Source organism: Octopus sinensis, linkage group LG3 (assembly GCF_006345805.1).
Source record: "Octopus sinensis linkage group LG3, ASM634580v1, whole genome shotgun sequence".
NCBI lineage: Eukaryota > Metazoa > Mollusca > Cephalopoda > Octopoda > Octopodidae > Octopus > Octopus sinensis.
The window spans coordinates 154,790,564-154,813,943 of NC_042999.1; the positions used below are offsets into that span (position 1 = coordinate 154,790,564).

The window sequence follows — 23,380 nt, forward strand, 5'->3', positions numbered from 1 at the left end:
GTCGAGCTCGGCGGAATTTGAACCCAGAACGTAAAGACAGACAAAATACCGCTAAGCATTTTGCCCGGAGTGCTAACGTTTCTGCCAGCTCGCCGCCTTAGTCTTAATGGAACATTGCAAAAACCTATGTTATCTTTGAATACTACATTCTCTTCTTTAGAAATAACATTTTATATTGCTATGTTAAGTTGGAAAATGCTGATTTTTCTACTAATCGTGTTCGACTGGTTCAGCGTATTTTCGCACTGTTCTTAGAATGTGGCATTTTCTTTTTTTTTCTTTTATTTTCTTTTGTTTTTATTTTCTGTATTATCAATTGGTGCACAGGCGACCGCCATCGTAATTTTTACCATATTAGTTGGAACTCTGCTGTTAAAATCTGTTCTTCGGAAATTTGGTCAGTGATGTTTCATAACTGTCTGTCTTCTATTTTTTCATCACTTAATCTCTGACGCTACTAGAGTTTCGAGGTCCGCAGGCCAGATCGCAGACTTCCGATTCCGTATCTATCGACGCCAATTTTCCAATTTTGAAATGTAGTCCTAACACTTCATGCTCCGATCATAAATTTAGCGATAGCATTCAGATGCGAGCTTTTAGTCATATTCTGTCCCAATCCTGACTGTGAAAGGAAGAGGGTTTGATGCCGGATTAATAACTCGAAGTCGTAGAAAAAAAAATAGATTACATAAAATAAAACTGCGGGAAAAAAATGACAAAAATTTCAGTTTAAGATGGCGCAAAGACGAAAGCTTGTAATTCTGTTATATCATCAGATGATGAAGGCGCGTAGCTAAGTGATTAAGGTATTTGGACCACGAACGTAAGATCGTGAATTTAATACCCGGCAGTGCGCTGTGTCCTTGAGCAAGACACATTATTTCACGCTGCTCCACTACACTCAGTATGCAAAAATTAGTTGTACTTCTATTTCAAAAAGCTGACCTTGGCACATTCTGTGATCGGATCAACTGAAACGCTCGTTGTCGTAACTGACGGAGAACCAGTATTTGTTTCAATTATGCGATGAAAAGATCAGAAGCTGTTGGCCGATCTGGACTTTACTGATAATATCGGATTGTAGATAGAATCCAGAGAGTCCATAAGAGCTGGTTCGGTGCCTGAGGGAAGAAAACCAAACTAGGAGTGAATGTAAATAAGGTGACGGTCATAGAAATCGGTCAAGGAGATGGGAACACCAGTTCGATAGCTGAAGAACGGGCTGTCGAAGACGTGGGTCAGGATGAGTACCTTTTAAGGCGGCGAGCTGGCAAAAACGTTAGCACGCCGGGCGAAATGCGTAGCCGTATTTCGTCTGTCGTTACGTTCTGAGTTCAAATTCCGCCGAGGTCAACTTTGCCTTTCATCCTTTCGGGGTCGATAAATTAAGTACCAGTTGCGCACTGGGGGTCGATGTAATCGACTTAATCCATTTGTCTGTCCTTGCTTGTCCTCTCTGTGTTTAGCCCCTTGTATGTAGTAAAGAAATAGGATGGGGTACCTTGGCATTATCGAGTGCGACGACGGAGACACTGAAACAGATTTTAAATGAAGAATCACGAAGATTAATTTTATTTCCATATTCTTATTTGGTGCCATACAACAACAACAACAACATGTTGAACAATAACAAGGGCAACTGGAGCAGCGGCGGTGACATTGAACAACAACAACATAAACAGCAACTATTTTGTACTGACTCAGAAGTCACCTCGTGACTCTCTCCCTCACCAACTCCATCCCCAACCACCCCATGTCAACAGCTGGCACGTAACATCCTCCTCTCTTCTTGTCACCCAATCACCTCATCCTTTAGTTTGCCAACCGATCACATGAATTCATCATCACTCTCATCATCATCATCATAATCATCATCATCATAATCATCATCATTATTATCATCATCATCGACTTCTTCTGCACCAACTCTTCCTTGTACTCACTACTACTACTACTACTACTACTACTACTACTACTGAAGTGAAGGCGCGTGGCTCAGTGGTTAGAGCGTCGAGCTTACGATCGTGAGGTTGTGAGCTCGAATCCCAGACCGGGCTGCGTCTTGTGTTCTTGAGCAAGACACTTTATTTCACGTTGCTCCAGTTCACTCAGCTGTAGAAATGAGTTGCGACGTCACAGGTGCCAAGCTGTATCGGCCCCTTTGCCTTTCCCTTGGACAACATCGGTGACGTGGAGAGGGGAGGCCGGTATGCATGGGCGACTGCTGGTCTTCCATAAAACCTTGCCCAGACTTGTGCCTCAGAGGGGAACTCTCTAGGTGCAAACCCATGGTTAGTGTCTGACCGAAGGGGGTAAAAAAAAAAACTATTACTACTGCTGCTGCTGCTGCTGCTGCTGCTGCTCTGTAAAAAACCCTCACTACTAACACTGTTGCAAAAAGAAATGGACCTACCAACGAATCTACGGATATATTGCTTGTCTCTTCATGGTTTCGGGCACCATTCTCCTAATGAGATCTCGTTATGAACCCCCGATTTACCCAGATTTTTTAATTTATTGTATTTTTTTTCTGGGTCACATTTCACGCCGCCGTTTGATTCATGGATATTCTTAGCGGAGTTTGCAATGTTATCTACATTTCGGATAAACTTCTGAGGCTATTGGCACACTGTCACCTTTTATACTTCTCCAAGATGCTAAAACCTGGATTTAGCCCATAAAACAATTTCCTTTCTTTTCCCTCCAAATATCAGTGAATTTCATCCCAATCTAGACTGTATGCATTACCTCTTACTAACACAAAAATCCCCATATCATATTCCTTTCCTAAATACAAACCCCTTTATTGTACTGACTTTAATATAGGATACATGTTCCTGTGTTGGTAATTATACCTGTCCTAAACAAAATGGCATTACTTTTTTACTCACCCTCGTATATATATATATATATATATATATATATATATATATATATATATAAATTTACATTTAATGTAGGATAAAATTTTTTTTCGAAAAAGAAATTTTATCAATGGCCAGCATATTAAAAATACCTTTAAAGGTTAAATTTATAAATAACTTATAAAATAGGGCAAAAGAAAAATTCGAATGCCAAATATGCTGAAAATAGACAAAATTGTCAATAACCATTATAATTTTTGGTTATTGACAATTTTGTCTATTTTCGGCATATTTGGCAATAGAATTTTTCTTTTGCCCTTATTTATATATATATATATATATATAGTAAATCCCCCAAACCGAAGAACAAACACAAGAAAAAAAAAAAGAAACAACATGCAAAGTATTAGCAGACGCTCAGGGAAGGAAAGAAAGGCGGTTTTTCGTTTCGAGCAAAGCTCTTCTTCAGAAACAGCAGACGGAGAAAAGTCCAAGAGAAATGGAAGACGGAGGAAAAAAATCGCCAACGATTCACACGTGGTTACATGTGTGTGTGCGTGTGTGTGTGTGTGTGTGTGTGTGAGACTGTGTGTGTGTGAGACTGTGTGTGTGTGTGAGACTGTGTGTGTGTGAGACTGTGTGTGTGTGTGTGTGTGCGTATGTGTATGTGCGCGCGTGTGTGAAGGCACGTGGCTTAGTGGTTAGGGGCATTCGGCTCATGATCGTAAGGTCGTGAGTTCAATTCCCGGTGACGCGTTGTGTCCTTGAGCAAGACACTTTATTTCAAGTTGCTCCAGTCCATTCAGCTGGCAAAAATGAATAGTACCTATATTTCAAAGGCCCAGCTTTGTCACACTCTGTGTCACGCCGAGAACTGCATTAAGGGTACACGTGTCTGTGAAGTGGTCAGCCACTTGCGCGTTAATTTCACGAGCAAGCTGTTCCGTTGATCGTATCAGCTGGGACCCTCGTCGTCGTAACCAAGGGAGTGCTCCTTTATATATATATATATATATATTTCAAAATAGGATAAAATCTTTATAAGAACTTATCAAGTAGTTAGCGTGAAAAACCTCATAGGAAATAAATCTACCAATTTTTATCTTAAATATATTTATTTATAGGATCTTTTCCTTTTGATGGACGGAATTCAACACAATTTCTAGTTAACTAAACAATTTGAAACTTCGTATACTGGTAGAATGTGTCAAAAGAAAACATTATTTTCACTTGGCTTTTTTGATAAATTTGTAATTTGTAAGTTTAACATAGTTTAATTCTTCGAATTTTAACCAATGAATTGCCAGCATTTGAGCTCAAATCATTTGCTGCGTCTAAAAACTCAGACAACATCCTCTTACAACGTAAACAGCGCACACACACACGTGTTATTCATCCTTCTCTCTTCTGTCTGTCTCCGCACTTTCTGCGTTATCGATATTGATAAACAAACGAGGAGGCATGTGCTAGAAATAACAGCCATATCTCTTAAATCGATGAATTTCGTCGCCCAATAAAAATATTAACGATATTTTTTGAATATTTTCTTTATTTTTTTTTTACCGAAAAGGCTTCTCCCATGGTTTTGAAGGGCCAAAAACAACAAAAACAAAACAATATGCCTAAATCGGTCTAGAGTGGGATATGAGGGTGCGCGTGGAGTGTGGGTCGTATTGTAAAAATTTGCGAAATATTTTTTCATAAAAGGATGCCCCAGCTTGTCGGAGGCTGTGATATAAATTGGGGAAAAAATCCTCGACACCAGTGCGTAATGGTACTTAATTTATCGACCCCGAAACGATGAAACATTGACCCCCCCCCCCCCCCATTTCTGGTTTATTTACCTTTTGTGTAAATTTGTTCCGGCAAGGGGCAAAACACAAAGGGGACAAAGCATGAGATACAAAAGTATTAAGTCGATTCTATCGACACCAGTGCGAACTCACGAACGTGTATGTATGCTTGTGTGCGTATGTGTGTGTATGTATATCTCCGTTTGTATGTGTGTGTACGTTTGTATGTGTGTGTACGTTTGTATGTGTGTGTACGCTTATATATTAATTACTGTGCTTGTGCAAATGTATATATATGCATGTGTTTGAGAGAGAGAGAGAGAGTGACAGAGAGTGTGTGTGTGTGTGCAAGTGTACGTGTGTATGTATCTGAATATATGTGTGTGTGTGTGTGTGTGTATGCGGCGTGCGTATATGCGTATAAGCATGTATCTTTGTGTATGTATATGTATACTTGTCTGTGTGTGCATGTGTGCGTGTGTATGTATATTTACTTTTATATGCAGGCGCGCTTGTATATGCAAGTGTTTGTATGCGTGTGGGATCTTTTCCTTTTGATATTTAAGAGATATGGCTGTTATTTCTAGCACATGCCTCCTCGTTTGTTTATCAATATCGATAACGCAGCAAATGATTTGAGCTCAAATGTTGGCAATTCATTGGTTAAAATTCGAAAAATTAAACTATGTTAAACTTACAAATTACAAATTTATCAAAAAAGCCAAGTGAAAATAATGTTTTCTTTTGACACATTCTACCAGTATACGAAGTTTCAAATTGTTTAGTTAACTAGAAATTGTGTTGAATTCCGTCCATCAAAAGGAAAAGATCCTATTTATATTATATATAGGGCAATACTATATATAAATGTTACACGCTAGGAGGGACTCTTAAAGTCAAAACTACCAGCGTGACACAGTGTTTTTAAGTGGCTAGCTTCGAGAGTTGCATTCCCTCGCTTCCGGTACGATGTGCTTATTTATTTTGGTAGTTTTGACTTTAAGAGTCCCTCTTAGCATGTGGCATTTATGTATAGTAATGCCCTCAATATAATATAAAGAAATATATTCAAGAGAAAAATTGGTGGATTTTTCTCTTATGAGGTTTTTCACGCTAACTACTTGATAAATTCTTGTAAAGATTTTATCTTATTTTTAAATCGTAAATTTAACCGGAGTATATTCACTAATGAATTTTTATTCCGAATAAACGCGTTATATCGAAATGCAATTTGTAAAAGCCCGCCATTTACATAGATGTATAAAGGGTGAACATATCTATATGCTACGTTGGATACATTGGTTGTTCGTCTGGTATCCTATTTTATCCTAACCATGTGCCTAGGGAGTGAACTTCTTAACAACGTAAACACATAGCCATACCTGCGTTTGTGTATGTGTGTGTACGCATCGATTGTGTGGTTATATGCAGTTTACTATAAAAAAGTGAAAGTAAATTGCGATAGAAACCGGAAGTGACGACTGTGGCATCCCAATATATAGAACGTACATGGCTCAGTGGTTAGAGCATTGGGCTCACAATCATGAGGTAGTGAGTTCGATTCTTGGACCAGGCTGTGTTATGTTCTTGAGCAAGACACTTTATCTCACGTAGCTCCAGTTCACTCAGCTGTACAAATGAATTGTGAAGACACTGGTGCCAAGCTGTAGCAGACTTTGCCTTTCCCTTGGATAACATCGGTGGTGTGGAGAGGAGAGGATGGTATACATGGGCGACTACCAGTCTTCCACAAACGACCTTGCCCGGACTTGTACCTTGGCGGGGAACTTCTCAGTGCTATCCCATAGTCATTCATGACCGAAGGGAGTTTTTACCTTTTACATATATTTAAAATAACACGAGAACCGTACGCTTATATTATTTTATATTACAGTGGAGAAAGCTACTTATTAATAAGGTAAATAACAGTTACTAAAAGAAAGCAATTATCAAAGGCTTGACCCTCTTGAAATTTTTTATAAATTCATGTTCCAAGAAATTTCCTGTAATTTCGATTTTTCAAGTTTATTGAATATTCGAACATCACGTTTTTCACAAACTTAAATATTCGTTGCATTCACTTCATTACAGGCGAAATTTTCCGTTCTCATTTGCAACAGTCTCTCACTCACGCCTCTATTTTCATTAATGATAATTTAATATATATTCATTTTAATGTTTTCATTTCAAGTTTTAATTCGCTATTTGCAATACCCACACATTATTCTATATATGTAATGTAAAAAAAAATTATTGAATGAATGAATGCTATTAGACAAAATAGCCGTATGACTTTGAGGCTTATGTTTGATAAAATGAAATTTTTTTAATATACCGGTAAGATTTCTTTTTTTTAAATTAAGAAGTGATTTTATTAGTATGATTGTTTGGAACGCTATAAGGTTTACAATAATAACTGTGTGATCGTTGCTATTTCTAGCACGCTAAACGTATAAATTACTGAAAGAAATATTTACTAAGCATTGAAGTTTTTGGGAAAATTTACTTTCTGAACTTCCTTTTATTATCGAATATTTCAAGTTCACAAATATAAAAATTCGGTACAAGTTTTTAACGAGCTTTTATTTATACGATTTTTTCATTTCATGTTTATTTCATTCATCGTTTGCAATGTTCTCTCCGCCCCCATTCCTCCCTCCCTCTCTCTCTCTCTCTCTGACACACACACACACACACACAGAGGTTTCACTAACAGAAAAGGGCGGTCTTTGTATGAAATGAGATTCGTGAACAATCTTTCAAGATTTCTGAATTTGTTTCGCCGCACATTTATTAAAGAGGTCGATAAATAATTACTGCTCCTTTATTGTCTCCCTTTTAAAGAATTCGGATCTTTTATGTTTCATCTTTACTCTTTCATCCATTTTTTTTTTCTTTGAGTCATTAGACTTCGGCCATACTGGAGCACCGCCTTGAAGAATTTTTGTTGAATGAATCGACCGCAGTACTCTTTTTCTCTTTTTGTTAAGACTCATGCTTATTCTATCGGTCACTTTTTCTGAACTGCTAAGTTACGGAGACGTATACACAACAACACCGTCAAGTGGTGATGGGACACACGTGGTTCCGGGTTCATTCCCCCCGCGTGACACCTTGGGCAAGTGACTTCTACAATAGCCTCGGGCTGACCAAAGCCTTGTGCGTGGATTTGATTGATGGAAACTGAAAGAAGCCTGTCGTATATGTGTTTGTGTGTGCTTGTCCCCCATCATCGCTTGACAACCAGTGTTGGTTTGTTTACGTCCCTTTAATTTAGAGATTCGGCAAAAAGTAACCGATAGAATAAACACAAAGCTTGAACAAAAATACTAGGTCAATTCATTCGTCTAAAAGGTCTTCATGGTGGTGCCCCAGCATGGCCTCAATCTAATGACTGAAACAGATTTTTAAAAAGAAGTATATAATTGACAGGCGTCTCTAAGTTTGCGCCTACCGAATACACTCTCAAGGCTTTGGTTATCGTAGAAGACACTTGCCCAAGGTTCCATACAGTGGGACTGAACCCGGAACCATGTAGTTGGGAAGCAAGCCTCAAGCCACACAGCTACACCTGTGTATGGACGCTGTCAGCGTTTTAGATCAACAGAATTAAGTGAACGGTTTACAACTTCACCAGGATAGAAGTTTACGAAAGTTAAAATGAAGTTTTACCGTGGTAAAAGAGCGTGACACAATGAGAGAGATCTTTCTGCACATTTCATGAAATTTCGGTGTGACACTTTTGGTTTCTATCACAATTTACTTTCAATTTTTAGGACAATTTACTTTCACTTTATTACAACGGTAAACTGCATATTAACACACGTGCGAGCGCACACAGATATATATCCATATATATTATATTGATACTAGGACAAAATCACCCGGCAGTCAATATCCGCTGAATATTGTCCTTTCTTTACAATAAAAATATTTTAGGAAAGTGCTGGAGCACCGCCTTTTCCGAACAAATCCACTCAGAGATTTATTCTTTGTAAGCCTAGTACCTATTCTATCGGTCTCTTTTGCCGAACCCCTAAGCTCCGGGGACGTAAATACACCAACACCGATTTCTAGCGATGGTGGGGAGACAAACACAGATACACGCAAATACACACACACACACACACACACACACACATACACACACACACACACATATATATATATATATATATATATATATATATATACGACGGGCTTCTTTCAGTTTCCGTCTACTAAATCCACTCACAAGGCATTTGTTGGCCTGAGGCTATAGTAGAAGACACTTGCCTAAGGTGCCATGCAGTGGGACTGAAACCAGAACCATTTGGTTGGGAAGCAAGCTTTTTACCACACACCCACACCTGCGCCTATTAGTCGATGCTTTTGTGTAAAATTTGCCCTTGGGGGATTTTGTCCTCGGGGGGATTTTGTCCTGATACTATTATATTGACCTCAAATTTTGTCACATAGCCAGAAGGGAAGGAGAAAAGTCTCGGTTTCATCGACCCCAATGCTCAACTGGTACTTTTTTATCGACTACCAAAAGGCTGAACGGTAAAGTCGACCTCGGCAAAATTAGACCTCAGAACGTTAGGGCGGACGAAATGCTGCTAAGCATTTTGCCCGGCGTGCTAACGTTTCTGCCAGCTCGCCGCCTTAAAAATAATAATTTTGGTTTCAAATTTTGGCACAAGGCCAGCAATTTTGGGAGACGGCTTCAGTTGATTACATTCACTCCAGTGTTCAACTGGTACTTATTTTATCGATCCCCGGAAGGATGAAAGGTAAAGTCGACCTCGGCGGAATTTGACCTTAGAACGTAAAAACGGAGGAAATACCGCAACACATTTTGCCCGGCGTGCTAACGATTCTGCCATTTGCCGCTTTATCTATATAATATTAAGAGATAGGTCTCTCTCTCTCTCTCTCTCTCTCTCTCTCTCTCTCTCTCTCTCTCTCTCTCTCTGTATATGTGTGTGAAAAGCTGTTTTGCGTTACGAAAAGGCTGGATTTGAACTACGCAAAACACCCAGAACAGATACCAGACGGCGTCTCGTACGACATTCTGGACTGAAAGGTTATATAGTGTCCGTTTGAATAATGATAAATAAACAGTTATATAGACAACGGTGAGATTTGAACTGAGAGCGTAGATAACCGGTACAAAAACCAGAAACGGTATTTTATCCAAAGTTCTAATGTTTCTTATTTCTTTATTGCCCACAAGGGGCTACACACAGAGGGGACAAACAAGGACAGACAAACGGATTAAGTCGATTACATCGACCCCAGTGCGTAACTGGTACTTAATTTATCGACCCCGAAAGGATGAAAGGTAAAGTCGACCTTGGCGGAATTTGAACTCAGAACGTAGCGGCAGATGAAATACCTATTTCTTTATTACCCACAACGGGCTAAACACAGAGGGGACAAACAAGGACAGACACACGGATTAAGTCGATTACCTCGACCCCAGTGCATAACTGGTACTTATTTAATCGACCCCGAAAAGATGAAAGGCAAAGTCGACCTCGGCGGAATTTGAACTCAGAACGTAACGGCAGACGAAATACCGGTAAGCATTTCGCCCGGCGCGCTAACGTTTGTGCCAGCTCACCGCCGTAAAGTTCTAACGTTTCTGCCAGCCTCACAGTCTCGTATTTTGCGTTTGTGTGCGTGCGTTTCAGAGAGACAGACAGAGACACAGAGAGAGAGAGTTGCAGATAAATGTATAAATTTTCATCATCTTTCGAACTTTGCACATATAATATGGTGTACAACATATAACAAACTGCACTCACTGAAATCATCGACAACTTGCAATGATCGTTATACATATGTGTTTGTTTGTATGTTACATATATATTATAAATATGTTACGTATAATACAGTGGTAAAATACAATTTATTTGGTTTCCTTCGGTATTGGTCTGCATAGTGTCGGATTGAGGAAACGACGTTATTCACCTTCTTTTTCAGCGCCTAGCCCAGCGGTTCCCAATGCCATATTTTCCGTTAATCCAACCATGAAAACACAAAGAGAAAACGCAACAACGCGAGGACGTGGAACAAGTATAGTGTTATTGGACGCTCAGGAAAGGAAAGAAAGAAGGATTTAATGTTTCGAGCGGAGCTCTTCGTCAGAAACATAGAAAAAGGAAAGATCCAAGGAAGGAGGTAAAAAGATCGCCAACGATACACACGCGGTCACACATATATATGTATATATGTATGTATGTATGTATGTATGTATGTATGTATGTATGTATGATATATGAAATTTTGAGTTTGGTTCACAGAACTCCAGTACTACATCTGCGGGCCACCAGGGTCCCAGATCACAAGTTGGGAGCCACTGGCTTAGCCTCTTTATGTATATTATGGGGGAAGGTTGTGTGGGGGAATGACGTTGTCTACCAATACCGAAAGAAATCCATTTATTTTATTTTAAACTCAACGTTTTCACATCAGAAAATAGGTTAAAAAGGAAAGACGAAATCACCTTAGCGCGGGCACACTCACACACACACACACACACACACACACACACACATAACACAGCACATACATGTCCCTATATATACAGCACATATTTACACATATGCATACGATGACAATTAGTGTCGTTCCTTTTATTTTCAGTCGATGCAGTTTTTCACTTTGTCCGCCATATTATATGTGCAAATTTCGAAAGATTGCCGAAGTTTTTTAGTATTTGTTCAAAATTATGAAAACTGTCCAAAGAAATCGACTGAGAAAGAAATTAATATTAGTAGGAGAGTTAACACCACTCCCCTGACATGTATGTATGTATGTATGGATGGATGGATGGATGGATGGATGTATTCCTTTACAATAGAGTCGGAAATTATCGAGTGCACCAAAGACAGTAATTTATTAGGATGTATATACTGTGAGCATTTCGTCGAATACGATTTTGCAACAGAGAAAAAAATGGTGTGTGTGTGTCCGCATTGCCTCACCTTTCCGTACCTTTTCAGGCAAAAAGTAGTTTACTGGCCCATTTCCCCACCCCCCCTAATAACTTTCTGAAATATGCATACTTTTAGATAAAATTTTAACAAAGATGCCTTTCGGCGAATGTGTAGATTATTACTATGTTGATAAAAAATTTTGAAAACACTTTCATTTTTGTATTGAAGTTTCGGATATAGCTTCGACTTTATTACAGCTCATTTTCGTAATTTTTGAGCATTATAAACTTATCTTTTTAGATATATATGCTTTAAACCTCAATATTATCTATTTTACATGTTTTAAACCTCAATATTATCTATTTTACACTATCGAAAACGAATTGATGCAAAATTACATTTAAAATGATAAATGCACTTTTCAGAAAGTTATGAGGAAATGAAAGTAGTTGGTGTGGGCATTAAACTGGACTAATGCCTCTTTCTAGATTGACTTTCTATTAAGCGTTTTAAGATTTGTTTTAAACAGCTCAAATGAAAAAATTCGGAAAAGGAGTTCAAAATGAAAAATTACGGAAAAAGTGTGAAGAGCAGTATTTTTTTCTGTTTTTTTAAAAAATTTTTTTTTGTTTTTTTTTAACAGAATCGTAATTATCAATGCTTAAAATCACAACTACAAAAAGAAATTACTGTCTTTTGGCATACTGAAAATTTCCAACTCTATTGTACAGGAACGCCTAATTATATTATAAATTTTCAAAAGATATGACTTTTTATCTCTAATTCAATTACACACACATACACAACATATATATATATATATATATATATATATATATATATATATATATATATATATATATATATAGAGAGAGAGAGAGAGAGAGAGAGAGAGAGAGAGAGAGAGAAAGATAGATAGATAGATAGATAGATAGATAGATAGATAGATAGATAGATAGATAGATAGATAGATAGATAGATAGATAGATAGATGGATATGTACATAGACACACACACACATGTATATATATATTTAATTTCGAATTAAAAGCAGGTCTAATGATGTCAACATTGATGTGCTTTGCTTATAGGCCAATCAATATATCATATACATATGATATATAAATATGGTATACGCTCAAAAGTATGAACATACTTAAATCGCCAATTTCGACCGGTCTCCTCCATTCTCTGCAATAAATTTGGCCTTGAGCCAACATAATACAAATTATTAATATTATATATTAGCACTGCCACGTCACCGAAGATTGGGTTCTTGGATTCGCTTGTGCCACATTCCTTGAAATAAATTGTTTAATTACCTTCCAGTCTCTTCGATTAGTTTAGATCTTGTAGAATAAAATTAAAGTTGATCGGTTGGTGAGTTGGTTGAGAGGTTGGTTTAGTCGGTTGTATAATTAATTATAATTTTTGTTGTAGTCATTTAAATATCATTGTTTGGTTTTTGTTATTAATGAGTAAATATTTGTCTTAGTAAACCATTCGTTTCTTTTTGTCTTTTGTTCTGACTTAGTCAAAAGAAGATTGCGCCTGTGGCTTCTGAGGGAGGGATGGAGCAGAGGACAATATGTGTGTGTATGGGCGTGTATATACATATATATATATGTGTGTGTGTGTGTGTGTGTGTGTGTGTGTGTGTGTGTGTGTGTGTGTGTGTGTGTGTGTGTGTGTGTATTTAAAGCGAGTTAAGGTGGTGTATCAATAGTCAAAAAAAAAAAAAACGCACGTTTTACGGGTGCGAAGAAAATAAACCGGTCTGTTTATAAATCTTACAGGTCTTAGTAACTGCAGAGAATAGAGTTAAGCCTCCGTTGGCCCGAAGTGGTTTCTATAAATGTTCCTCTTGCACAACTGTACACATTACCACGACCATATTAACGATGATGAATACGAGAATAATAGTTTTTTAAGTTACACAAAGGTATGAAAGACCAGACAGAAAATAATACCTGCTTCTGTCTTTCCGATTCAAACTTCTTACTCCTCCTTCTTTCTTTCTTTTTTTCTGCCTGCCTCTCTTTCACTCTCTCTCTCTCTCTCACTTTCGCTATTTCTCTTCCTCTCTCTATTCTTATGTAATTTCTACCCCCTCTTTCTGTCTCCTTTTCTCTCTCTCTCTCTCACTTTCACTATTTCTCTTCCTCTCTCTATTCTTATGTAATTTCTACCCCCTCTTTCTGTCTCCTTTTTTTCTCTCTCTCTCTCATTCACTTCCACTTTCTCTGTGTGAGTGTCTGTCTGTTTGTCTATCTATCTGCCGTCAGTCTGAGCTCTGTCTGTCTCACTCCTCTCTCACACACTTTTACCCACTCTTTCTTTCCCTCGGACCCTCCCTCATGTTCCCCTTTCTCTCTCTTCCCATTCTTCTTTTGTACTTTATGTTTATCAATAAATGCAGCAGGATGATGGTTGAACACGTGATGCAACACTAGTGGGAAGAAGTGGGTTGGAGACTGCCGCAATGGTAGTCAAGTTAGTAGTAGTAGTTGTAGTAGTAGTAATAGTAGTAGTGGTGGTGGTGGTGGTGGTGGTGGTGGTAATAGCGGTATTTAATATTAGTACAAGTAGTTACGGAAGTGGTGCTGATGGTGTTCTGTAGTAGTAATAGTAGTAGTAGCAGCAGCTGTAGCAGCAGCAGCAGTAGTAGTAGTAGTAGTAGTAGTAGTAGTAGTAGTAGTAGTTGGCAGCAGCAGCTGTTGTAGTAGTAGTTGTTATTGCTGCTGCTGTTGCTGTTATTTAGCCCCAGGCTAGCCATGATCGATCCGAGCCAACCTACATTCCAGCCATGACGAACTATCCGATTTTTATATTTTCTGGAGGCAAAATGCTCTCAGGCGGCATCATCTAATATGACCTTCCCTTTCTCTAAGATAGCATAGGTTTGACTGCTATTTTTTGAAGTTCAAACGACCACGTGGGAGTAGATAGGAAGAAGTTCTGAGAGCAGGTGGAAGGCGAGATCGATAAGCCAAGGGGTTAAATACTTAACAGTGTCTAATTCTGTACCCCCAATAGAGGTACTTTTTGGTTATCTCAACCCCATTAAAAAATTGGGTTATCTCCCCCCGTTTTATGAGAAATATCGGTACTTTTGGTTATCTCCCTTAACTAACCCTCAATAAAACCAAAAATTAAAAAATTAATTAATAAGCATGAAAAGTGAAAATAGGAAACGTATTGAATCTGATAATATTTTTATAACAAATCATACAAAACTGAACAGATTAATAAACATAAAAGCTGGAAAAAAAAATTAAATATCTTATCGAATCTCTTTTACTTGTTGCAGGCATTTGACTGTGGCCATGCTGGAGCACCGCCTTTAGTCGAGCAATTCGACCCCAGGACTTATTCTTTGTAAGTGTGTTTCTCTGTCCTAGGTGTCAGAATGGCACTCGGCAAGAAATGGAAACAAAATTGAAAGAAAATGGTAATGAAAATAATAATAATAATAATAATAATAATAATAATAATGAGATACCAGGAAACCCCAAAATGGCAGAAATTCAAAAGATAGTGCTCATGGGAACTGCTCATATCCTACGCAAAATACTTTCTATGTAATCTCAAGGTTTAAAACAAACATAATTTTCGGTTTAAAAAAAAAAAAAAAAAACTTTTTTAGACATTCATTAGTACAACACCCCACCCCCCAAATATATGGCACACTAGGCATAACAACAACATGAACTTCCAACCCTGTTGTCTCTTGAGGTCTCTGGGTGAGACTTGGAGCCAACTTGTACAAATATAAAGCAAAAGTCAAACATAGAATAATAATAATAATAATAATAATAATAATAATAATAATAATAAATAATGATAATAATAATACTAGTAATATCAACAACAATAATAATTGATTGGATGGAATAAAATTGATTGAAATTAACTGGATGGAATAAAATCCAAGCAGTTAATACGTGAGCGATAGCATCACTTCGGTATGGAGCGGGAATTATAAAATGGCAAAAAAGAGATGTGAAGAAAATAGATATCAGACCAGAAAAATGTTGACAATACACAGAAATTTCTACCCTATGGGTGACACCGATAGGCTGTACTTGTCCAGAATAAAGGGTGGGAAAAGTTTGATCAGTTGCCAGGACTGTATCGAAGCAGAGGAAAACAGCCTAGGGTGGTATATAAAAATGCCGTGGAGCCATTGTTGAAACACACGAAGAAGGCCGGCGACATCAAAACTGAAAATTGTGTAACTAAAGAAATATTTAAACAAGAAATGAACAAAAAGAAAAAAAAAAATGAAAAAGCATGGAGGGAAAAGAAAATGTACGGTCAGTTTGCAAGACAATTGAACGCCAAGACAAATGCAGAGGACCGGTGGGTATGGATGAGGAAGAGTGACCTGAAGATAAAGACGGAAGCACTCATATGCGCAGCTCAAGAACAAGCGTTAAGGACCAATTATATGAAGTGCAGAATAGACATTGCCGATAGCGACAAATGCAGAATGTGTAACAAGCAGGGTGAAACGGTATGGCACAGCGTTAGCGAATGCCCGAAATTGGCACAACGCGAATACAAAATACGACATGACAATGTGGTAAGAATGATCCATTGCGAGCTCTGTGAAAATTACGGCCTACAAAGAGCAAAGACGTGGTGTAAGAAAACTTTAGAAGGAGGCACCGAAAATGAGAATTGTAAAATCTTGTTGGATGCAATGACCCAGTGAGGTCACCCGACCAGACATCGGAAACCGGACATTGTTGTGGTGAATAAAAAAAGAAAGGACATGTATGATAATCGACATAGCATGCTTCGGTGACAACAGGGTCAATGTAAAAGAAGAAGAAAAAGAAAACAACTATGACGATTTAAAGTGGGAAATACGAAGGTTGTGGTCAATGAAGAGAGTAGACGTGATACCAATAGTAATTGGTGCACTTGGAAGTATCAGCACTCAACTACCAACATGGCTGAAAAAAATTGCTGCAAGGGTGAAGGTAGGACACCTACAAAAATCAGAGAATTGCGTTGCAATTAGACAATTGCCTAAAAATTGGTGCAAGGGTGAAGGTAGGACACCTACAAAAATCAGAGAATTGCGTTGCAATTAGACAATTGCCTACAGAGCGGCACAGTTCCAGAGTGGATGGTAAAAGGAAGAACAACATTGTTAATGAAAGATCGATCAAAAGGCAGTGAGGTTGGCAATTACCGACCTGTTGCCTATCTCAACCTCCTATGGAAAGTATTTACAGCTATCCTCACGCGGAAGATATATATGTTACTTGAGGAAAGAAATCTACTGTCAGTAGAACAAAAGGGACGCCGAAAAGGATCCAAGGGCACCAAGGACCAACTTGTGATAGACAAGGTTATAATGAAGAACTTTAAACGGTACCAAAAATAAAAAAAAACACTTATGCATGGCCTGGATAGACTTCAAAAAGGCTTACGACATGTTGCTGCATTCGTGGATTTCGGAAACACTTGACATGTGTGGAATAGCTGAGAATGTGTGTGCACTGATTAAGAACTGTGTGCCTAGTAGGAAAACACGCCTTCCCTGTAACAACCAGCACTTAGCCGTGGTAACAATCAAGCGAAGTATCTTCCAAGGAGACTTTTGTTCACCTCTGTTTTGATTTCAAGAGAAGTTTAAGGCGTACACTTCGAGCCGCCGAATTCCATCCCTTTATCCTTGCTGCACATTTGCACAGTCTCATCGAGCCTCTCCATTTCAGGCTCTGTTTTTGCGAACAGTTTAAAAACATCCATGAAGAGAAGGTAGTTGAGTTGAGACAAGATCCATTCTTTCTCAGCTCAAAGTGCTACGCGTTGACTTTGCATAGGACTACAGAAAGTGGGATCAAGGCTATAACAAATAACAGTAGTTGTAGTAGTAGTAATAGTAGTAGTATTAGTAGTAGTAGTAGTAGTAGTAGTAGTAGTAGTAGTAGCAGCAGCAGCAACGGCGGCGGCGGCAGTAGTGGTGGTGGTGGTGGCGGCAGTAGTGGTGGTGGTGGTGGTGGCGGTGGCAGTAGTAGTAGTAGTAGTAGTAGTAGTAGTAGTAGTAGTAGTAGTTATTCCGCTACTGCACAGCACTTGTTGCTGTTGATGTAATTCCGGATACCAATGGACTGAGATGGCATCTTCAAGTGTCAAGTATTTTTCTGGATATTCTAACAATTCCAGCTGTTCCACGAATTGTCGTTTTCTGTAAGGGCTACATCCTGATGTTCCCGATTCTTTAAAAAAAAATAGTTTTCAATTCTGCTGCTCGCAGTACGAAGTGCCTTGACCACAACTGGGACCACCTCAACCTTTTCCATCGCACACAAATCTTTTATCTCACATGCTTGCAGTTCATATCTCTCGATCTTTGTATAAGGTTTGTGACAATTCTTTGTCACAAACCTTATAGTCGGTTGCACAAACCACATCTAGAATCAGACACTGTTGACTCTGTTAATCTGGTTTGTGGTGTTCAGTTTCATGATCACATTGTTCTACAAAGCTCCATAAGATCCTGGCATACTCCTTTACTCTTTTTACTGGTTTCAGTCATTTGACTGTGGCCATGCTGGAGCACCGCCTTTAGTCGAGCAAATCGACCCCAGGACTTATTCGTTGTAAGCCTAGTACTTATTCTATCGGTCTCTTTTGCCGAACCGCTAAGTTACGGGGACATAAACACACCAGCATCGGTTGTCAAGCGATGTATGGGGGGACAAACACAGACACACAAGCATACACACACACACACACACACACACACACACACACACACACACATATATATATATATATATATATATATATATAAACGGCAGTTTGTCTGTGCGTGTTTCTGTGTGTCTGTTTGCTTGTACCCTCACCCTGACCACGGCTTTCAACCGATTCTGATGAAACTTGACACACACATAGCCCAATGTCATAATTCAAAACTAACGCAGCGAAAATTTTGAAAAGTTCCCCCAGTTCTGAAAAAAATCGATAAATTCGTCATGGGGTCGAGAATCAGAAACACAAACCGCAAACTGTCTAGGGGACGCAACTCCACCTTTTTTTACTCTCAAAAAAAATTTACCATCATTTTTTTCCATTTTTTTGCTATTTTTTGGCTATAACTCTCTCAAAATGCTTTATAGTTATTTCCCTTACAAACCTGAGCAACGCCGGGCGATACTGCTAGTGTATATATATACATATATATATATACGACGGGCTTCTTTCAGTTTCCGTCTACCAAATCCACTCACAAGGCTTTGGTCGGCCTGAGGTTATAGTAGAAGACACTTGTCCAAGGTGCCACGCAGTGGGGCTGAACCCGGAACCATGTGGCTCGTAAGCAAGCTACTTACCACACAGCCACTCCTACGCGTATGGTCATGGTCATTTTCTACAACGCCTTCTGGTTTGACCTTATGCCATTGGCCTGCTTTTTCATGATCATATTTACTGCATAACTCCTAATGAACGATTTTCGACACGTTACCATGGCGTCGCTTGGGTATTTTCTGCGTCAGCTTTGTGCACCAGCTGGCGTTATTTTAGAGCGATGTTAGAGATTTGACCTACATATTTGTTTTCTCTTGATATTATTCCAAGTGCTCCAATAATAATAGGTTGTTTTGAGACGCCACATTCTTCTTACTATATTCTCTCCGTCCTTATATTTGCCCAATTTCTCAAACGTTTTCAGTGACGTAATTTTGTCAGCTGGAACTGAAGCATCAATCAGGTGAGTCTCTTCTATGTGATTTTCACAATGAGATTTGATCGGTTTGTCTATATTTTCCGATCAGTCTGATCTCTGAAACTCCAAAGGATGGTAACCTCGGCCTTCGTGCTTGTGTTTCCACCAATTATTTTCGTGAGAGAGGTCGTATGTGCGGCATATTGACCAGTGTATGTACTGAACTACTTTGTCATATTTCTTTATTGCCCACAAGGCGCTAAACATAGATGGGACAAACAAGGACAGACAAACGGATTAAGTCGATTACATCGACCCCAGTGCGTAACTGGTACTTAATTTATCGAACCCGAAAGATGAAAGGCAAAGTCGACCTAGGCCGAATTTGAACTCGGAACGTAATGGTAGACGAAATACCTGTTTCTTTATTGCCCACAAGGGGCTAAACATAGAGGGGACAAACAAGGACAGACACACGGATTAAGTCGATTACATCGACCCCAGTGCGTAACTGATACTTAATTTATCGACCCCGAAAGGATGAAAGGCAAAGTCGACATCGGCGGAATTTGAACTCAGAACGTAACGGAAGACGAAAACCGTCATTGGTCATGGAGCTGACCACACAGGAAATCAAAGTGGTAGGAATTATAATGAAGGAATATCAAAAAGTAACGGATACAAGCATTAACAAGAACAAGTTAGAGACTTGGCAACTCAGTACCATTCAAGTGAGTCATACTGGCCGGCAGCGATAGCGTCGACTGTCGATGAGTCGACGGTCTAGCACACCGGGCGAAATGCTTAGCGGTATTTCGTCTGCCGCTACGTTCTGAGTTCAAATTCCGCCGACTTTGCTTTTCATCCTTTCAGGGTCGATAAATTAAGTACCAGTTACGCACTGGGGTCGATATAATCGACTTAATCCGTTTGTCTGTCCTTGTTTGTCCCTTCTGTGTTTAGCCCCTTGTGGGTAGTAAAGAAATAGGTATTTCGCCTGCCGCAACGTTCTGAGTTCAAATTCCGCCGAGGTCGACTTTGCCTTTCATCCTTTCGGGGTCGATTAAATAAGTACCAGTTACGCACTGGGAGTCGATATAATCGACTTAATCCGTTTGTCCTCTCTGTGTTTGCTCCTTGTGGGTAGTAAAGAAATAGGTCCTACTAAGGTTCATGTGGTATGATTCAGTTCGGCTCTCCAAACAGATAGGAACTGGTACGAGGTTTCAAACAGGGTGGCGAGTCTCACTGTGAAACGGGCTGAAAGGTCGGGTAGAAGTGACGAATTGCAACATCCCCATTCACTATTACTGCTTGACTGTCGCACCTTGTTCTACTCCGTTTCTGATCAGATTGGAGAGTGCGTTCTTTCGTTGTTTATGGAGGGGCTTATTCCACTGTTTAGAAAGGGAATATGTATTGTTGGTTCAACATAAACTCAACAGGTACAGACATACTGTCAGCTGGGTCAGATGCGCATCAACCAACAAAACGATTCTGCATTTATTCATACACTGACCGAACATTATTGACTTGTGGAGTAAATATTAAACAGCTATGGTCGCATGTAGGAAGGATTTAGCTGTTAGCCGGGTCTGTTGTTCATAGCAGGTTTGTGCTGAGAACAAAATTGAAATGATCGAGGATAGACACATTTCTCGTCGGTCAGGTCCTCAGTAATTTCTCCAAGTTCTACTTAGAGAGATGAAGTCAGTGAGGAGATAGCGTGCGGTCCTTCAGCGAACTTGCTGAAAAGTAGATGGGAGGGGCGAATATGGCCCGAGTAAAAGGGTTATTTCAGCATGTACCTGTAGGCTAGAGACAACAGCTAGAAGAGTGAAGGTGATCCAGGGTCTGTGAGGATCTCTGTTACCAGATGGCTGGCCCTTTAGTGGGTCCTTTAATATAATTTATATTGATATTTTTCATGCTTTGTTCACATCATTCTTGTGTACACAACCAGTAAAGAGCAATACTTCTCAGCTCCTCCTTTCACCAAATCCTATTTTCTTATATTGTCTAACACAACGTGTGCTTCATTTTAGATGTGTAAACCACAGTCACGCTACGTTAATATTTTTTTTATATAGAAATTAATAAAGGAGAAGATTTATATAAAATAACTGGACCGTGACACATAACCAATAACGTCTCGGTTCACTATTCACACAATACCGATGTATTTATTCTAATACTAACAAAAGATTTTTGTGAAAACGTGTTAAAGTTATAAGTATAGTACATCTACTATAATAATACTCTTGTGTTTTTTCCGTCACTACATATGAATGAGAAAAGAAGGCGTGACAGATGAATAAGGAAAGAAGGGGTGATGGCAAACTGGAGCATTTCAACTCTGTGTGAGTGTAGTGGGTGCTTTTTACGTGCCACCGGCACGGGAGCCAGTCAGGCGGCACTGGAATCGACTACGTTCGGATGATGCTTTTTACGTGTCACCGGCACAGGAGCCAGGCGGGGCGAGGCGGGGCGAGGCGGGGCGAGGCGGGCGGAGGTGCTGGCATCGACCACGTTCGGATAGGGCTTTTTACGTGCCACCGGCACGGGAGCCAGTCAGGCGGCACTGGCATCGTCCACGTTCGGATGGTGCTTTTTACGTGCCACCGGCACAGGAGCCAGGCGAGGTGGGAGGGGGTACTGGCATCGACCACGTTCGGATAGTGCTTTTTACGTGCCACCGGCACGGGGAGCCAATCAAGCGGCACTGGCAACGACCCACGCATGAATGGTGCTTATTGCGTGCCACCAGCACGAGAGCCAGTCAGGCGGCACTGGAATCGACTACGTTCGGATGGTGCTTTTTACGTGCCACCGGCACAGGAGCCAGGCGGGGCGAGAGGGAGGGGGCTGGCATCGACCACGTCCGGATAGCGCTTTTTACGTCCCACTGGCACGGGGAGCCAATCATGTAGCACTGGCAACGACCCACGCATGAATGGTGCTTATTGCGTGCCACCAGCACGAGAGCCAGTCAGGCGGGACTGGCATCGACTACAACTACAATTCCCATTTGATTGTGATTTGATTTCTCCTGAAGATTTAAGATCTATGGAACCCATATTTGTGGACACAGACTAAAGAAGATAGAGCTTTGCGATATTTCGTCCGGCGTGTTAACGATTCTGCCTGCTTACCACCTTAATAATAATAATAATAATAACAATAATTACAAGGCCTGAAATTTGGGCGAGGGAGATAGTCGATTCGATCGACCCCAGTGTTTCACCGGTACTTAATTTATCGATCCCGAAAGGATGAAAGGCAAAGTTGACCTCGGTGGAATTTGAACTCAGAACGTAGCGACAGGCGAAATACTACTAAGCATTTCGCCCAGCATGCTAACAATTCTGTCAGCTCACCGCCCTAATAATAATAATAATAATAATCATTCTTTCTACTATAGGCACAAGGACTCAATTTTTGGGGGAGGGGACCAGTCGATTACATCGACTCCAGTGTTTCACTGGTACTTAATTTATCGACCCTGAGAAGTTGAAAGGCAAAGTTGACCTCAGCGGAATTTGAACTCAGAATGTAGCGAGAGACGAAATACCTATTTCTTTACTACCCGCAAGGAAGACAAACAAAAACGGACAAACGGATTAAGTCGATTACATCGACCCCAGTGCGTAACTGGTACTTAATTTATCGACCCTGAAAGGATGAAAGGCAAAGTCGACCTTGGCGGTATTTGAACTCACAACGTAACGGCAGACGAAATACCGCTAAGCATTTCGTCCGGCTTGCTCACATTTCTGCCAACTCACACCCTTCTTAAAAACAATAATGATGAAGGTGAGTGTGTGTGCACACATTTGTGTGTACCCATGTGACGGTCGCAAATGCGCTCCAGTGTAATCCAAGCACGGTTGTTCATTTCCAGTCTTCCGTGAAAAAACGTCTGGCTGCGGTGAAATACCGCGCTTGGATGCAGATGATGGTTGGTGACTGGGAAAGTATCCGACTGTAGAAAATTTGCCTCGTGCAAGCATGGAAAAAGTGGACATTAAATGAATGATGATGATGATGGTGGTGGCGATGATGGTGGTGAAGGTGGTGATGGTGGTGATGGTGGTGATGATGATGGTGGTGGTG

At 39.8% G+C, this 23,380-nt stretch overlaps 1 protein-coding gene across 2 annotated transcripts in view; it reads right to left on the minus strand.

The window, feature by feature from the left end:
* The window catches only part of LOC115209796 (proton myo-inositol cotransporter-like), a 74,907-nt gene extending 61,660 nt beyond the window's left edge, over positions 1-13,247 (minus strand). The window contains exon 1 of one of the 2 annotated variants that reach the window (XM_029778342.2): positions 12,903-13,247. The gene's annotated coding sequence lies outside the window, so the exon portion shown is untranslated. Of the gene's footprint in view, positions 1-12,736; positions 12,880-12,902 lie in introns of those variants that run through there. The other variant, XM_036501506.1, reaches the window with a different exon arrangement.
* Between the last annotated feature and the right edge of the window lie 10,133 nt (positions 13,248-23,380).